The sequence below is a fragment of the Equus asinus genome, chromosome 7 (assembly GCF_041296235.1).
Source record: "Equus asinus isolate D_3611 breed Donkey chromosome 7, EquAss-T2T_v2, whole genome shotgun sequence".
NCBI lineage: Eukaryota > Metazoa > Chordata > Mammalia > Perissodactyla > Equidae > Equus > Equus asinus.
In genome coordinates, this window is record NC_091796.1 from 73,286,849 (window position 1) to 73,306,817 (window position 19,969).

Consider the following 19,969-nt stretch of genomic DNA (forward strand, 5'->3'; position numbering starts at 1 on the left):
GATTTGGAAGAACAAACTATCCTATCTGGGTGCACAGTAAAAAAGGTAGTTTTCCAAGAAATTTTTTCTGGTTCTAAAATAAATGAGCAAACACTTCAAAATCAAATGTCTGGCACTCACCATAGTGGCTGCAGCCTTTCACCACCCCAGCACCCCTCCCCCGCCCGCAGCTCCAGCCAGTTTAACTGCTTTTAAACGGAACATTCTAAATTACTAAATACAAACTATATCTATTTCCTCCTGCTTAAGTTTTCCCATTTTTCCATGACATTTTAACCTTTATTCAAGGCAGTTATCGCAAATATACAACACGCAGAAGATACCATTTCCAAACATTTTATACAGAGATGCATAAATGCGAGTGTAACAGTAGTTCCTTTCCCTTGAAAGAAGAATAAGACTAAAGAACCTTGGTCTTCATTCAGTTAGAACCCTGGATCTGAAGACCAGCTCCATGGGATTTCAGAAAGCTTGGCTCCACATCAAAAGGCCACAAGCCTTTTCTATCTCGACAAACACCATCTCCGGATAACCCACATCCCTCCCCGGCAAAGGTAACTAAGAGGATACGGGCTAAGTACCTGGGCATAAACACATAAGCCTGCTCCAAGTTTACCTGGAAACTGGAAAGGTAACTGGCTGGCAGCTAAGGCTGTCCTAGAACCCGGCTCCTGCCACAGCCAGAAACGCACTCACGTCAGCACCGTCACCTCGGACCACACTTCTCTTGTTCAATATTTCTTTAGTCACAAATATCAATCCATCTCATTTTCTTATTCACTTAGGAGAAGATAATACATTCAGTGAATGTTTGCCAATAAATGAATTCAGTTTCTGTAGTTTATTTTAAGCATGATGGCAATTCAGTCAACAAAACTAATCATCTTGTCAGGAATGAAGGTTAGTATCTTCCTTACAAGTTAGATCACTTTTTAAGTTAGAATCAACCAAATCTTGAGGGCTTTTTTGACTGTCTTTTTGTCTTAAGACTCACTGCCCTAAATCCATTAAAGAGACAAATAATGTGGTTTTTATTAAGTGAAAACACAAAGATTGCTTAAATTCCTTAAGTTTTACTTAAAACAGAAAATACTTAATATATTCATGCTTCTAAACAAATGTATACTATCAAGTAGCTCCTCTGACCATATCGCTAACCTCTTGGCATAGTCGTAGAGAATGTTTTCTAAGCTTCACATACACGAACCTTTGGAAGGTAAGTGTTCTTGGACCTTTACATGGTAGTAATTGTATCATTGATATCATTTTTTAAAATATAACGACAAAAGATTTTTATGAACTCAGTAAATGCTTTTAAATAAATCTGTGCTTTATTAATCACAAGAACCAACATACATTTGAAAAACCTTAGTACATTTACATCCAAAGCCTATTATTTATTTAGTCTGCAGCTTAGGGGTTCATAAATTGACTGAACCCCTTATAATAATTTCATATATGTCTCCAGCTTTTGGAGCCCACAATTGGGAACCACTGATAGAGAATACGAAATATAAAACTGCCTAGTTACAAATAGAATGGCTCTTTAAAGTAAATATTTGGAATCTTAAGCAAAAATTTATTGTGTGTCAGATACCAATGTTTTTCCCCTATAAAACTACAATTCTAAATTTAAAATCAAAGTTAGTCACAAAAATAATTTATAAACAAGCATTTATCTTCATAGGCAATTTGTTAAGAAATGCAATTACTCATAAAAAGGCCTCAGGACAGACTGGAACACAGGACATGCCAGCTTCCATTTCCACCACCACAGAGGGAACGCTGATTTTAGTCCTGAGCTCCACTGCCCAGCCAAGCACCTGTAACTAAAATCTTAATAAAATTTTGAAGGTATCACAGGTCAGAGCTGCCTTTAAAAGAGATGAATACATGTAGCAGAAATGCAAAAATACAAATCATAAAATAGCCACCTCACTGTGAAACTAGAAGGGCAATGGCAATAATAAGAAGAATGGGAAAAAGAGCAGCAAAAACACAAATTTAGAGATTTCTCTTCCATTTCCTTCCCTTAGTAACGCACAGAGAATTGATCCACGTTTGCTAGTACCTCGTTTGTTGTTATGAGACATAAAGAATTTTCACTCTGGATAAGCCTTAAGAGACTAACAGTTCTAGTCCCATAGTCTCATTTTACAGATGAGGAAACTGTGGCCCAAAGAACAGAAGTGGCACGTTCCAGATCATCCAACTGACTGGCTGCAAGTCCTGGTCCCAGAACTTCTGGTTCCTCGCCCAGCATCTCCAGTGTCTTACTTGGTATTTCACAACCTTCTCATATGGCCTAATCTAGATTTGATTTGCATTTATGTAGAAAATTGTTTTGACAATGATAACTCTTTGAAACAGACATTTCTCGCGCTTCACTTTGCTATCCTGCAGATCATTTAAATAGACCCTCAGAGTTTTCCCATTTATGGAGGTGGTGGTGGTGAACATGTTTTGGGCACTGAATTTTTCTTATAGGAACATATCCCCTCTTTGATCTTGGAAGGCTATGAGAAATAAAGGTGTTAAAAAAAATCAGTTTCAAATGCAACTTTTTAAAAAACAAACTGACTTTAATGAAAGTATAACTTGGTTTTCAGAAATCAATGTCTCAGATTTCTCTTTAACTAAATAAGATAGCTGCACTATCTCTCATTCAAATAAATAAACCCAGGTACCAAACGAAGATGCATAATTACACCGCCAAATGCTGCAGTTATCTTTCACCAAGTCATTGTGACAGGAAATAGTTTACAAGACTAAATTCTAAATTCAGGATTTAGGACACAATACTAACAGTGACCTGAGTAACGTTTAGAAACTTATAAGGTTAGCTGTTAACAATGCAGAAACAATAAATACCCCAATATGGAAAACTACAAAATGAATTAATTAGACTATGACAGATCCTGGTACAGTAACAGCTAAAATTTAGACAGCACTTATCAGGGACAGATACAATTTTAAGCGCTTTCCACCCGTTAACTCATTTAATTCTTACAACCCCAAATGTAGATACTATTATTATCCCCCACTTTACAAACTAGGAAACCAAGGCAGAGACAAATAAACGACAAGTGCACAGTCAGACCCTTGTAAGGGGGAGAGCCAGGATGTAAACCCAGGCAGTGTGGCTCCAGGTCTGCATAGAAAATGCTAACAAGATACAAAGATGGTGGGAAATTTACAAGAAATGTCCAGAATAATCAAATCCAGAGAGACAGAAAGTAGATTAGTGGTTGCCTGGGCCTGGGGGAAAGGGGTACAGAGAGGAACGAGGGAGTGACTACTAACAGGTATGGGGTTTCTTTTTGAGGTGAGAAAAGTGTTCTAAAATTAGACTATGGTGATGACTACACAAATCTGTGAATATACTAAAAACTAATGAATTGTACACTTTAAGTGGGTGAACTGCATGGTATGTGAATTATATCTCAAGAAATATGTTTTTAAAAAAGGATGGTGGCGAAAAATATTCAAAACTGAACCATACTCAACAGAAAAAAAAAATGGAGGTGGTGGTTATGTAAATTGTTAGTATTAGGGGAAGCAGTTTGAATTCTCTGACTATTTTTGCAACTGTAAGTCTAAAATTATTTTTTTTAAGTTTTGCTTTATTTTTAATGGAACCATCAACACAACATAAAGTAGAGGCCACAGGATCCAGAGACAGGAAGTACTGGCCCACCTCCCACCACCCATATCTTCCCTCATGTAAATAATGAGGGTGACAAAACATCCTCCTCACTCCCTCACTTGCCATGAGGACCAAGTGAAATGTGATGTAACAAAAATGCTTCTAAAACAATCAAATACCATCTGGAGGAAGGATAAACGTTACCATGTTGAGATTTTATAAAATCAAAATTATCAGTAGAAGATTATCAGCAGAAGGCACCTGATGCTTATGAAATATAGTAACAGTAATAATAATAAAGAGCTAATTCATAGTGAGCAATCACTGTGCGCCACAAGGTTCATAGCACTACTCATCTACTGGGTCACTTAATTCTCACAACAACCCTAAAAAATAAATACTATTATTATTAGCCCCATTTGAGAGAAGAAACGACTGAGGCACTTGCCAGAGGGCACATGCTTAACAAGTGGCTGAGTATGAATTTGAGCAGTCTGGCCCCAGAGTCCATAATCTTAATCCACTTTAGATACTGTTTCTAAAATGAAAATGACTAACATTTTTTTAAAGCTATTCACTCACCACTCATCCCACTCATTCAACTCATTCACCTGGGCCCTAAGCAAGGCAAACAAGATACAGTCCTGGCCCTGGGGGAGCTTACCCTGTAGTGAGGAAACCAGGAAAATAAACCCCAAACGCCACTGTGAGAAGAGTGCCATCAGAGTGCCACGGATACTGTGAGAGTACAGAGGAGGGGCACCTCCCTGAGGCCAGGGAAGTCGGAGGCTCCCTGCAGGTGACATCTGAGCCACACCTTGTCAGTTCACCAAGAAAAGGAAGAGGAAGAAGAGACCCAGGATAACAGAAGGGATGACCAATGGAGCAGGGACTAGGAGCACCAGAGATAAATCCAGGACACAGACAGAAAAATGAATTTGCTGAACAGGAAGACGAACAGCTTCTCCGACAAACTAAGAGTGAAATGTACAGGGATGCATACAAGATGAGAGACGGGGCAGGAAGCTCAGGATGATTCCTGCCTGTGGCCATCACTAAGGAGGCACCTTCATGGTGGGGCATGGAGAAGTAGGGAATGAAACCGGGTGGCCTGGGGACTGGAGGAGAAAGTGGTTATCTCATTTATCTGTCAAATTAATCTTTCCTGTCTGGGTTTCTTCACATTTTTACAGATGAACTGTGACTCAAAGGGGCTGAAGTCTCATTAAGTGACACACACAGGTAGAAAGCAGCCAGTCTCCAAGGCCTGTTCTCTGCCACTCCAGCATCCTCCTTCTGTGAACACAAGCAGTCTTTGTATTGGCAAGAGCCAGCAGTTATCTGGATTTTCTGCCTGGAAGGATGAGACGGGAACTGGAGAAATGTACACGTTACATCATACACCATCCTTCTCCAAAACGCAAAGAAGCTGAACATGAACACTCTCCTTCCTCAAACTACAAGCAAAAATGTTCTGGCTCAGTTTTCAACATAAAGGAAAAAAAAAGTGGTTCCAAAAATGGATATGTGGTTTCCTGAAGCAGAAGCAGTACTACCTGATACCCTAGTAGCTCTGCTCTGTATTCTTTATATTTCTGTCTTGTGGTTTGACAAGCACTGATCCGACCAGGAGAAGCACTCCGAACTGGATAAGCCAATAACTCAATTTGACTTGATAAAAAGGCAAGTTAATATAAATTTTTCATAGTGATGACTTGTTAAACTTTTACTAGATTAGTTACAATAATAATAGATTAGATAGAATAGAATTAGTCCTTAGAAACCCTTCCAAAAAAAGTTTTTTTGGTCTATTTACCAATAAATTTAGAATTATTTTCAAGACCATGAGCCCATACAAACATAGCCACCATCACCTCACGGGAAAAAAAAAGCTTGAAGAATACACCCCAAAATGTTGGAAACGGTAATCACCTCTGGAGCTGAGAGGAGGGATGATATTTATGTCCTTTTGTAATCATTCATCTGTATTTTCTACAACAATAAATACATGACTTCTGAAACTTTAAAAAAGTTTCCTGGCCTCTTTTTTTAGAAAAAGACTAAAAAACACATTCAACTATTCAGAGGTGAACAATCTATACATTTTTGGGGGCAAGATTCAGAAAAACTTAGCCCAAGGTTTCTAACTGGAATCTTTACATGAAAATCTCCTTTAGCAACCATATATTCCATAAGATGATATTCAACCAGTAGTACTTTAATTTCAATGGTTATTAAAACATTACTTGTCACAAACTTACTAAAGTATAATGTAAATAAAGCACTAGTAGAAAAAGAACTCTAAAAATTAGAAAAGAACATTCATTAAACTTAAGACTGTAGCTAATCTTAAATCATTTCTGCTGGTATAGATCTTTTCCTAATAAAAGATGAAATAGGGGACCGGCCCCATGGCCGAGTAGTTAAGTTCATGCGCTCCACTTCGGTGGCCCAGGGTTTCGCTGGTTCAGATCCTGGGCGCAGACACGGCACAGCTCATCAGGCCACACTGAGGCAGCATCCCACATGCCAGAACTAGAAGGACCCACAACTAAAACATACAACTATGTACTGGGGGGGATTTGGGGAGAAAAAGCAGAAAAAAAAGAAGATAAAATAGTACACTATATTTTTCTATTATATGAAATTGATAAAAAAATTAGAAGACATAAGTTGAATATAAATAGTTACTTGGTGTTAAGGAGAACACAAACACCTAACATTATTTCTACTTTCAAGGCACTTAAAATCTTATTGAGAGAAATGAATTGTTTTTTACATTAAAAGACAGAGAGAGGGCTAGCCCATAATATTATGCAGGTAGCTGTGAAGCTGTACATGGGGGCCTTGAAAGATATACTAGTGAAGCAGGGAAACATACGAGAATGGTCCAACGAACAATATGAACCATAAATCAAGAACTATATACTCAATACCCACAAGAGCCAAATAGGTAAAGTTTACAAGTAAAACCAGCTCAATGAAAATAAGGCAGTAGCACAAACGTGAAGATAAAATGACCCTTGTCCAGAATTAAGGAAATAACAGGAATGGGAGAGACTTGCAAACTAGAAAGTAACAAATGCTGCTAATCAGTTCCAACCAATAGTTATCATGAAGGAATACTGGCCCAGTTTGTTAGAAACCCAGATTTTTATGAGCAGCTCCTGATATTCAAATATTGGCAATTTTTTGGAAAAACTTCCACATATACAGAGGAGTATAGAGGAAGGCACCATCAGGGTGGGCGAGACTAGCAGAGACAGCCTCTCGGGAAGCCCACCTCTTGAGCTGAGCCCTAAAGAGACAGGAGATGCATTTCCATGTTGAGGGAATGGGCAGAGCAGCGGTGCTGAGGCCACTGAAGACCATGGGGTACGAGGCAGGAGGCTGGGAAGAGGCCAGCTGGCCTGAGCTGGGGGAGTGCTCAGAAAAGAGGTTAGAAAGGAACATTGTGAAGCTTCCAAATCAATGTCCGGTCTGCGGCTCACGGCATCCAAATCATCTGGCCTGCACATCCCCAGGCGAGATCCACTGATCAGAACCACTGGGGTGTGCAGACGAGAATCGACGGTGGAGCCAGCTCCTCAGGTGATTCTCAGGCACAGCGAAGTTTGAAAACAACTGTTCCAGAGCAAGGAGGGGACATCGTCAAAGTACTTAAGGCAAAAAACAGCACATTTAAATCACATTTGAAACGATGCAAGGAAGACAATTGTTTTACACGATGTTCTGTTTCAATACTCCCTACTACTATTCTTCCCCAAAAGTGTTTTAATGCATTACATATTTTAATGAGTTTCACAGCTGAAAATCATAAATTGTCTCTCTCCTCTCAGGTATAATGAAACCATAAGAATTGCATAAGGGCTTTGAAAGCCCTTATTAAAAAGGTTCAGACAGCAGAATGTGAGAAAAACCCTTTGGAAAAAAACCCAATCAACTCAAACAAACAAACAAAAATCTGCTTTACTAAGAAGGGCATAGCCCTGGTTTTAAAAGCAAAGCAAAACAAAACAGAAAAACTCTTTGAAGTTCTGATTAAGCATGCAGTACCAAAATCACATGCCAGTGTCCTGAGTCCAAAATTTGAATACATAAATTCATTATTCAAAATAAAATCTGTTTAAAGAGCTAGAGAGTATGAGAAGTTCTGAAAAACTCTTCCAAATTTTTCCTCCAAATGAAAAATCAGCCACAGCGGGCCAGCCCTGTGGCCGAGCAGTTAAGTTCGCGCGCTCCACTTTGGTGACCCAGGGTTTCACAGGTTCGGATCCTGGGCACAGACATGGGACCACTCATAAGGCCATGCTGAGGCAGTGTCCCACATGCCACAACTAGCAGGACCCACAACTAAAATACACAACGATGTACTGGGTGGATTTGGGGAGAAAAAGCAGCAAGAAAAAAAAAAAGATTGGCAATGGTTGTTAGCTCAGGTGCCAATCTTTAAAAAAAAAAAAACCAAATTAGCCACAGGCACAGATTATTCCTACCACACTACCTGAGACCGGCACACATTGTGTAGATTATAAACTTCGAAGTTCTGACTTCACCAAACAGCCCTCATGTTTTCTTGGCAATCAAAAGAACCCCATGCAAGAAGTCAATCAAGTAATTCTTGAGAACTATTTATTTGCTGTATTAAGATGACGGGGGAATGAAATACAAAAAGCATACCTTACAGACTAATTAGGGAGAGAAAACCAACACCCCTTGAAAAGCAAGAACCTGTCTAACGCAAGAGCCTTGCCTGTCTTAGTCACACTTCATCCCCCGGGCGTAGCACAAAACAGGTGTTCAAGAAATGCTGTTTGAGTCATCTTTGTCACTTCAGCATCTAGCAAGTTCCTAGTACAGTGTTTGCTGAATGAAGGAATGATATGCTGCGGTACACATAAATATGTCTCTCACGACTTAGGTTAAGAAGATCAAGATTATTGAGGACTAAAGTAATCAGGAAATATTTCATGGGGAAGACAAAGTCTTAAACCATGAAATCTTAGAGGTGGAAGAAATCCTATAGCATTAGTAGGATCATGTAATCGGGTAACGCTCAAGGAAGTTCCCAAAGATACCAAAAGAAGCTGTACACCTCTAAGATAAAGGAGACAATTAAACTTGGTAGCAACGACTTTAAAATTGAGGAAATCCACATAAACCGTGGGTATTATGGAATAGTAATAATCACGACCTGCTCACACACTCAACCCTGCGCCATTCGCTCTGCTCTCCCGACTCCTTCCCCACACTCAAAACACAGGGAAGGGGGGCCAGCCCGGTGGCGCAGTGGTTAAGTTCACATGTTCCACTTCAGCGGCCTGGGGATCGCCAGTTCAGATCCCGGGTGCGGACTTACGCAGCACTTATCAAGCCATGCTGTGGGAGGCGTCCCACATATAAAGTAGAGGAAGATGGGCATGGATGTTAGCTCAGGGCCAGTCTTCCTCACCAAAAAGAGGAGGATTGGCAGATGTTAACTCAGGGCTAATCTTCCCAAAATTTAAAAGAAAAAAATAGGGCAAGGGAGGCTGTGTTCGTGGAGCCAGCCTGTCTCTGAAGAGTCTCTGTCAGTTTGGACTGCAAGGTGGACGATAACTTTCTCTGAGGACTTAACTCCTCATGTCCTTCTGCATACACGCTACAATCTTAACCTAAAGTGGCTCAGGAAAGCTGAGAACCAGCAATCCAGACCTGACACATCCCCTCTTTCACCTTACAGACCCTCTCAAGAAATTCATCCATTCACAGGCAACATTCACTGACCCCATACTACTACCCTACTGCACATGCCAGAAACTCAGCTTGGAACACAGTGGACACAGCACCTGCCTCCTAGGGTATCACTGGGTGAGGGAGAAAGATATTACAAATAAATTACAAAACAGTATAGGAGTTTTATGACAGATTCGAAGAGTACACACTCTAGGAAGCCAAGAAAGGAGACAAGAACTTTGTATAAAAAGCCCAGCAAGGCTTTCAACAAAAGGTAGTGTTTCATTCATTTATTCATTTAATAAATATTTATTGAGCATGTACTGTGTGCCAGGCACTGCATGGGCACAACAAGGAACATTTGCCTAGATCTTCAAAGAGGAAGCAGGGAGTTTACTACATAAAGAAGAGCAGGGGATGGAGAAGGCATTCTTAGTCAAGGCAAAGCCCACGAGAGTCATGAAGTAGGAAAAGGGTATGACAGATTGAAAGGAGGCAAGAGAGTCAGCACAGGTTTAGACATTGCTGAGATACTCCGCATGTCTAGAGGGGAGGTGCTAAAGAAATCAAGTGGGCCAGCTCGCGAGACAGCTTCAAATTCCAAACTTAAGTGTTCACATTTTACCCTTTATGGACAATAGGAAACCGATGGATGGTCATTTGCGAAGAGGGAAGTGACATGATCAGCTTGGATTTTCTAGGACAAGATCTCTTTTGTGGAGGACAGACTGGTGTAGGAGGGGCAAAGAGACAGTGACTTGCCCACTGTCAACCAGTTCATTAGTGGCGAAACTGACTAAAACCCAGGTTCTCTTGCTCCTAGCCTAGCATTCTGCAAAATAGCTAGGGATTAAAACACATTAAGAAAAGCAAAAGCAATAAAATAAAAAATAGATAAATGGGACTTCATCGAGATCAAAAACTATTCTCCTTCAAAGGACACTATAAGAAAGCGAAAACTCAGGCAACCCACTGAATGGGAGAAAATATTTACAAATCATATATCTGATAAGAGACTTGTAGTAAGAATTTAAAAAGAACCCTTGTAACTCAACAAAAAGATAAATCAAAAATGGGCGAATGAAGAAATACCCTATGACCCAGCCATCCCATTACTGGGTATCTACCCTAAGAACCTGAAATCAGAAATCCCAAGAGTCCCTTGCACCCCTATGTTCATCGCAGCATTATTTACAATAGCCAAGACGTGGAACCAACCTACATGCCCAGAAACTGATGACTGGATAAAGAAGATATGGTATATATACACAATGGAATACTACTCAGCCATAAAAAAAGACAAAATTGGCCCATTCACAGCAACGTGGATGGACCTCGAGGGTATTATGTTAAGCGAAATAAGCCAGTCAGAGAAAGACGAACTCTATATGACTCCACTCATAGGTGGAAGTTAACATATTGACAAGGAGATCTGATGGGTGGTTACCAGGGAAAAGGGGGGGTGAGGGAAGGGCACAAAGGGGGAAGAGGTGTACCCACAACATGACTAACAATAATCTACAACTGAAATCTCACAAGGTTGTAATCTATCATAACATTAATTAAAAAAAAAAAAAAATGGGCGAATGATTTGAAGAGACATTTCCCCAAAGAAGATATCCAAATGGCCAATAAGCACATGAAAACATGCTCAACATCATGAGCCATCACGGAAATGCAAATCACACCCAATAGGAAGTCTACAATCAAAAAGACAAAAATAACAAGTGTTGGCAAAGATGTAGAGAAACTGGATTCCTTATACATCACTAGTGGGAATACAAAACGGTACAGCCACTTTGCAAAACAGTTTGGCAGTTCCTTAAAAAGTTAAACATAGAGTTATCATATGACCTGGCAATTCCACTCTGAAAGTATTTACCCAAGAAAACTGAAAACATGCCCACACAAAAACAAAGTAGCATTATTCATAATAGCCAAAAAGTGAAAACCCAAATGTTAATCAACTGATGAATGGATAAACAAAAATGTGGTGCAGGGGCCAGCCCTGTGATGTAGCGGTTAAGTTTGGCATGTTCTGCTTCGGCGGCCTGAGTTTGTGGGTTCAGATCCTGAGTGTAGACCTACACCACTTGTCAGCCATGCCATGGTGGCAACCCACATACAAAGTGGAGGAAGATAGGCACAGATGTTAGCTCAGGGTTAATCTTCCTAAAGCAAAAAAAAGAGGAAGATTGGCAACAGATGTTAGCTCAGGACAAATCTCCCTCAGCAAAAACAAAAAAAAACAAAAAACAAGTGCTGCGATGGAATACTACTGGACCATGAAAAAGATTGAAGCACTGATTCATGCCACAATACTGGCAAATGTTGAACACATCATGCTGAGTGAAAGAAGTCAGTCACAAAGGACCACATATTGTATGGTTCCACTTACAAAAACGTCCAGAATAGGCAAATCTATACACAGAAAGGAAATGAGAGTTGCCTAGGGCTAGGGGTGGCAGGGGTGGGGAGTAGGAGAATAAGAGATGACGGACAACGGGTACAGAGTTTGGAGGAACGAAAATGTTCTAAAATTTGACAGTGTTAATGTTTGCACAACCTGTGACTATACTAAACACTGAATTGAACACTTTAAATGGGAGAATTGTATGATACATAAATTACACCTCAATAAAACTGTTTAAAGAAAAAGCAGTAACAGAAGTTGGGGATCTTAGGCCACGGGAAAAGAAAGAAAAGATGGGAAGCAGTGAGCACTACAGGACTGTCAGTGGGCTTTCAGAAACTCCCAAGATGCCTCACAGAAAGGATTGGGGCCTATAAGGCCTGGAAGAAGCGTAATGAGGGGCACCATGGGCTCCTGCAGGCTGCCTGCGGGCTGTGGCTAGGAGCCCCTTCCCAAGCCCCTCTGCCGCGCAGTCCCATTACCCTACTTGCTAATCACCCTGCTCCCAGATTAATCCAAGGAGGACAGCGCAAGTGCCCTCCAGAAGCCATACAATAAATATGACACACCTCCCAAGAGCCATTAACTTTACTAAAAACATCAATTTTTAGAATGAAAAGAAGTTAATATATTAAGAAACGCAAAAATCTCTGAATTCTTAAAGTAAAAAACAAGACTTCAAAGAAACTGCAGGATTGTGGCAAGGGTAATTATCTCATGCCTAGGGGCACCTGAGTGGATAATCTGCGCATTACCCCAGGGATCTGTCCTACACCAACAGGAAGATCTCTATTCTTCCAGAGCCTTCGTTTGTATCATGGCCCCTTGGCGAGACCTAGCTTGAGTGGCTCCCAGTTGCCTTCGGAATCACATGTGACTGCCGAAGTGAAGCCCGACAGCCGTCATTCCACCCTGCTCCAGTGTCCCCCACAGGTTCCTATACACACCAGTGGTCTCTTCCTGCCCCGGGGGCTCTCAGCCCCACTACCAGCTACGTGCTGCTCCCTCCCACACACCTCACACTCCTCTCTTTGGAGCCACTGTGCACACGTGAATGCCCCTGCCCACCGTTCGCCAAACCACCCCACTCACTACCACTCCAGCCGCAGTCCTTGTGAGTGCTATATGGCATCTCCATCCCTCTGCCCGTCACCCTTCATCTGTCCCTCTCACAAAGCAACTGCGTGTATTCAACATTTTCACAGGGGCCAAAACGTCACGCAAGACTGTGCCCAGGGCCCATTTCAGCCCTTCTGGTACCATCATTTTTCTGGATTCTTGAGAAGGCGTGCCTTCTCTCTGTATTACCTAACATCTGAGGAGCATACACTATGTGCCTTTTCTAGTACTAAGTCTTTCCCACACACAACTTCATTTCTGCCTTAAAACAACCCTAAGAAACAGACTCTATCAGCACCCTCTTCTTTAATCGCAAAGATGAGATGTAGTGAGGTTAAATAACTTAAGATCACTCAAACAGTAAATGGCCAAAACTAGACTTAAATCGTAGCCTGTCTGCCTCCAAAGTACATGTTATTGACCCTGCCTCTTCCTGCCAAAAGAAGCCAGAGTCCAGAACAGTTCCACAATCCCTGCTGTCATTTATCAGCACTCTCTTTCCAGTCAATTATTTAAAACCCCCTCATGTTTTGCTTCCCAGCTTTCCAACTCAACCAGCTTTGGGGTAACAAAAATTAACACATATCCATCCACTTTCTGGGATGGGAGAAGATGTTTCCAAAGAGGATTACCTGAACGGGCCAGAAGGATGGAAGCCAGGGCGATAAAACCTCACATCTCAGCTCCTTTCCTTTTTTTTTTGGGGGGGGGGCGGGGGGGCGGGTGTGAGGAAGAGTGGCCCTGAGCTAACAGCTGTTGCCGATCTTCCTCTTTTTGCATGAGGAATATTGTCCCTGAGCTAACATCTGTGCCCATCTTTCTCTACTTTATGTGGGATGCCGCCACAGCACGGCTTGACGAGCAGTGCTAGGTCCACTCCCAGGATCCGAACCTGTGACCCTCAGCCACCAAAGCAGAGCATGTGAACTTAACCACTATACCACCAGGCAGGCCCTGAAATTTCCATTTTAAACTTGAAGAATGTGACTCTAATCAAGTACAAGTCAATCTGCACCTGCACATTTTTAGGTACTTACAAACTGGGAGAATTTAATATAAAAGTCACTAACATTTTCAAATCAAAAGTTTCAAGAAACTGATTCCTAGGTTCTTTGGATTAGCCTCCAAATTCTGAGTCAAATAATCCTTACATAGACTTTGCTGCTTAAAATTCGTAGCTTATTCTGTAGACCTGTTGTGAATTGTAAATATTTCCATTACTGCTGCCTTAGTTTACACGACTCATTATGTCCCAGTTACATCCTAGCCCATCACATGCACTATAATTTAAAAATCATATAATTGCCTCTATGTTTAAATATTCTGTGATTCAGAAGTTTCACTAAGCCAGACTGCCCTTCCTCCTACTCACTCCCATCCCAGCTCATTCTTCCAAATTAGAGGTTTGACTACATGTTACAAACACATACCTGCACACGGTAAACTCCTGTGGACTAAGAGAATCCAGATTCAAAGCCTGAGAAGCAGCTGGTATAGGAAAGCCACTGGAGAGACCAGTTACACTTGGAGGACAGTAACTCTACACCAAGGTGAGCTGAAGCTCAGAGGACGCCTTGCTCAGTGGGACCTGAGAAACTGGGTACACAGTTCTGAGAAAAAGAGGCTGGGGGACTGAAGGAATTTCAAGAGTACAAGAAGAAGGTATTACCACCACAGCAACTACCTGAGCCTCCATGTCAAGCCTGGACGGTTTCCTCTGTGTGCCACCCTCTGCGAAAACGTGTACGCATATTGATGCATTTACATAAACCATCAGCATATGATAGAAGGATTATATTTCTAAATCCCCGAAGATAGGTATTTAAAAAGAAAAATGATCCCCAAATCATTGAATTAAAATCATTTAAACTTTTTTAAGAGGAATAAGATGAACACTTCATTAAATATCATCACACTAGTCCAGCTGAGCATCAGGCAAAGGGCAGAGACAGGCTGCCTCTAGGCAGCAGTGATGGGACACAGGCCCCACTGACTCTCGGGAAGAGCCCCCACTCAGAACAGGTGATGAACTGCACAGAGCAGTCACTCCCCTGAGGCTGAGGGAGCATCTACGCTGCAGCAGGCACCGTTCCAGGCACTGGAGATAAACCCTCAGAGTCACTGCCCTCAGGGAGCTTACGTTCTAACCCGAGGAAACAGAAAAGAAACAAACGTCAGGCAGTGGTTAGCACTGTGGAGCAAACTAAAGGCAGCCAGAGACTGCTAGGAAAGATGGTTATTTTATGTATAGACTGCCATGAAGGCCTCTCTAAGAAGGTGATATACAAAGAGGGACCGAACAGAAGCGGAGGAGGGAGGCATGCTAAATATCTGGCAGAGAAAACCACAAATGCAAAGCCCCGAAGCAGCAGCATGCTTGGTGTGTGCAAGAAACAGGAAGGAGGGAAATGCAGCTGGAACAAGGTGAGCGAGGAGCAGAGTGATACAAGGCCAGAGGAGGGGCTGTATCACGTAAAGTCCTACAGTCTCAGTAGGGAATTTAAATTTGATTCTGAATGAGACTGGAAGCCAATGGAAGATTTTGAACAGAGAAGAGCCATGATCTGACTTCTGTTTTGAAGTTTGCTCTGGCTGGTGTACAGAGCACAGGGGCAAGCATGTAAGCAGGGAACCCATTAGGAGGCAAAGGTAATAGTGGTTTGGACTATGAGGCAAAGGAGGAAGCAGTGAGCAGTGGCTGGACTCTAGATATACTCCAAAAGAGAGACAACATCCATTGAGCCAATATTTGGAGTCCTCAGAATATCTGCGGCAGACTGTAAAAATAGCCCTCAATTCTTTCCCTCCTTGAATTCATGCCAGTGTAGCATAATTTCAGAGCCCCTCCCACAAAGAAGTGGAGTCTTTCTTCACCCTTGGAATTTCAGCTAGCCTTGTAACTTGCTTTGGCCAACGGGATAACAGCAAGCACACTGCAAGCAGATTTGAAAAGTACTTAAGCATTTGCGCTTGCCATCTCTTTCTGTTCTAGAGAACCCCACGACCCACCACGTAGAGAAGCCCAGGCTAACCTGCTGGGGGATGGGACTCACACAGCCCAGACACTCCTGCAGCCACAGCCAAATGACAGTCAGACCATCAAATGCCAGCTGACTGCAGGTGCAAGAGCGAGTCCACCGGAGACCAGGACCACCACACAGCTGCAACCAGTGTGAATTGCCAAACCACAGAATGGTGAGCTAAATAAACGGCTGTTGTTTTAAACCCCCAAGTTTTGGAATGGTTTGTTAAGCAGCAAAAGCTGATTCAATATCTTTTCATCCCCTAAATCGAATGCAAACCACTAAGCTCTCTTGGTTTCTCTAATGGCATTACACAAATACAAAATTTCAATTCTAAAGCAAACTGATACAGAATGGGCATGATATTGATGAGCTGATGAGCTGATTAGAACAGGAGAGAGCCCAAGTCACAAATTACTGTGGCTCGTTAAAGTGTGGTACGACAGGCAGGGAGCTGAGTTCTTTGTGCAATGAAATCACCATGATAAGAATCTCAGAAAAGAGTGAGAATAAAAGATTTCACACCAACAGAATTTATCTTTTCAATGTCCCACACCCCATTTCTGAAAATTACTCAGCACTTTACCCTCCTGCTGAACATCAAAAATAATGCTTTTACAAGGTTATCTAGACAGATGAGCAATTAAAGCTCTTTCTTCACAGAAAAGAACCCAATGATACTGAAGCGATCACAAGTTGGACTTCTCTTCCTTGGCTGATACAGACAGTTGGGTAGATGGATGACAGGTGGATGAAGGGACAAAAGGACAAACATATACAGCAAACAATACTTTGATTATTAATCTGATTACTAATTTGGTTATTAATTACTTGAAGTATGAGCATTTATGCCACATGGAAAGAGTCCTACATATATTTCCTCATGTTACAACTGATTATGCAAAGGTTAACCTAATGATCACCAATGTTCAACGGATCATTTTATTCCCAGTAGTGCTTACCTTCTATTAGTTTGGAAAACAGACACAGGACTACCTTTCTATTTTTCAATTAACTTTTTTTCACATCAAGGTAGAAAGTGAAACCCTCCATTCCTATGCCCCAAAGACAACCACTGTTTACAGTTTCTTTGTACATCCCTCTAGACCATTTCTCTTTTAAAGTTATATGTCTGACACTGCAATTTTTAAAACTAAAACATTTATAATTCTTTCCAGCTACCCCTATGAATTAAGCAGAATCCTCCCCACATACATGTTCTCAGAGCTTTCCAAATTCTATAAAAATCTAACATTAGGATTTATTACATGCCAACTGGTTTGATTTACGAAATAGCTCATCTATTATCAACAAAGAGAACTCAACAGCAGTGAATGACCCCACTCTCCCTCAAAAAAAAAACGAAAGAAAACCTAAGCATTTAATGGGTGGGGGAAAAATTACCTTTTCTGGAACTGAAACAGAAACTGTTTGGATGGTTAAATGAAAGCACTGGCCAGAGTTTATGGGCCTAGTTTATATTTGACATGTGGAAATGAGTCTTTGGGAAGAAAGAAAATTCCTGGAGACAGATCCTGATTACCTCTGTTTCTGAAGATATGCTCCCGTACAAAAGGCCCCCAGGGTCACACACTGTCTATCCAGAATATACACTGCGTCTCCTCCAAGTACAAAGGACAAGGACAGAGAGAGAGATGGAGTCTTATCAAATTATGCACAGTAAAATGAAGAGCCCAGAAAATAGGCTTCTAGTAAAAGAAAATCTTCCCAAATACTGCACAAAGATTTTCAAAACTATGAACCACTAAGCGTGTTTCTCATGTTACTTAAAAATTTAGCAAACCACATCAAATCCTTGCACCTCTTAATTATACTCACTAATGAAGGGACGGAAAAATGGATAACCTAAAATTCACTTCTTCCTGAGTATTAAAAAAAAGTACCGATTGGAGGGGTGGAAGATGGGAGTGGGACGGGGGAAGGCTTCCTGCAACAGCAAACAGAAACTTTTCCTTTTTAATTATGTTTGCTTAAGGCTAGAATTAAAATAAGCTTTTTAAATTTCCTGCAACACACATCAAACAAAAGTAAAGACAGACTGGGTGAAGAGAAGAGTCCATCTAAGAGGAAAGAGAGACTACAGAGGACCAGAGGAGTACCTTTTACAGCACTTCTCTTTCATTAATCATGATGAGCTGGAACCAGCGCCTCTGAGCTGACATAAATCCCTACAAGGCCAGAGGGGCCAGAGCGGGAGAAAGGACTAGAACATCACACTCTCTCCCACAGCTCCCTCTCCCACTCATGTAGGTCCACATATGCACACAGAGGACACTAGACAAAGGTAATGCTTTTCACGTCCTGGCTTCCAGCCTGGTGAAAAGTTTCTCTTATTTTCAAGGAGAGCAGCAAAGCTCCAGGTTAGTGCCAGCAGCAACTCTTGTGAACCAGCAGATCTGTCTCTTCTAAACCCGAGATGTGACAGGAAACTGAGTTGGTTTAACTGTCAAGACTGCACTAAAATTCACTTAATGTTTGCACGCTATTTCCTCTCTCCAAAGCTGATCAAATAAATACTACCCAATACAGACTCAAATTCTGATATCTGAACAATCACCATATTCATTCATTCAGTCATTCATTCATTCAGTAAGTACTCACTGGAATGGACGTCTACACGCCAGCCATTGCCAGCTCTCGGTCACAGCTAAAGAGACTGAGGATAAAGGAAAGAAAACTTCGGCCCAGAGCCGTTCATGCCGCTTGGCAACCTTTGATAATGATGGCCTTTCAGATACTTTGCCCTGTCCAAGGCAGCACCTTGTTGGCTCACCAGAGCAGTGATAATCATAAACCTTTGTCTTTAAAGCTACATTCAGTTTATTACACAATGACATGACACAAATTCTCTTCATTTAAAAAAAATTCCTTAAAAGAACATTGAAGATACAAATCAGAAAAGAAAAAGGAATGAGTAAGAAGTGATAATTTAAGTCAGCCCTGCTTTACATACGTGAAGAATTCCCTTCCCACCTGAAAGGATGGTTTCACTCAACAGGTACTCCCCAAGCAGAGAAGAGGCAAGGGGGGCACCTAGACAATGGGAATACAACCAGGAATGGACTTGGTCCCTGACCATAAGGATGCAAATATTATGACAACCGTCAATTACCAAGCGCCCACCATGTGTCAGTACTGAGCTAGGCATTCAGACATTGCCTCTCAAGCCAATACTGCAAGGCAGACAATATTATCACACTTATACAGATGGGCAAACTGAGGCTCTGAGAAGGTCTTTTGTCTAAGGTCACCCGGCCTGCAAGGAAAACTGGATGGAATTCTAAGACTGGCTGGCTGACTCACAAACCTATCATCTTCCCATAACTCTACCCTGCTGGACGTGCGACATCTGTGTGGCATAATCGTCAGTCTCCCTAGTGTCTCACACCACCTCTGGATTTCTGACCTGGCCGTAGCTCTACATGGCCCTAAGTAAACCCACCTGCAAAACAGCTAAGGGAAGGATAAATACAGAGAGAAGAAAAAATAAATTGTTTTTTAAAAAAATTTTGAACAGATGGGAGAGGAAAAAAAGATGAACCATAGGGGAATGCTTCAATAAAGCAGAAGTCAAACAGTATAAACACCTAAAGCGCTCGGCCTTGACTGAAGCTTTCATTGGTCAGTCTTTGAGTCTGTATTTAAAATCTTTAGGATAGGGGCTGGCCCCATGGCCAAGTGGTTAAGTTCGCGCGCTCCGCTGCAGGCGGCCCAGTGTTTCGTTGGTTCGAATCCTGGGCGCGGACATGGCACTGCTCATCAAACCACGCTGAGGCAGCATCCCACATGCCACAACTAGAAGGACCCACAACGAAGAATATACAACTATGTACCGGGGGCTTTGGGGAGAAAAAGGAAAAAATAAAAATCTTTAAAAAAAATAAATAAATAAATAAAAATAAAATAAAATCTTTAGGATAAAAAGTAAGAACTCGAGATAGAACAGAAACATCAGCATCCACCAGCTCAAGGAGATAAGCTGGGAGAGAGAGTTCTGATTGACATACCAATTCAACCACGCTTACTGCACTC

General features: G+C 41.6%; 1 protein-coding gene across 5 annotated transcripts in view; it reads right to left on the reverse strand.

Annotated features, from left to right (window-relative positions):
- PPP2R5E (protein phosphatase 2 regulatory subunit B'epsilon) overlaps window positions 1-19,969 on the reverse strand; it is a 146,431-nt gene that overhangs the window by 108,784 nt on the left and 17,678 nt on the right. The window contains exon 1 of one of the 5 annotated variants that reach the window (XM_070513734.1): window positions 18,539-18,635. The exons of the other annotated variants lie outside the window; for them this stretch is intronic. The gene's annotated coding sequence lies outside the window, so the exon portion shown is untranslated. Of the gene's footprint in view, window positions 1-18,538; window positions 18,636-19,969 lie in introns of those variants that run through there. 5 annotated transcript variants of the gene reach the window in all.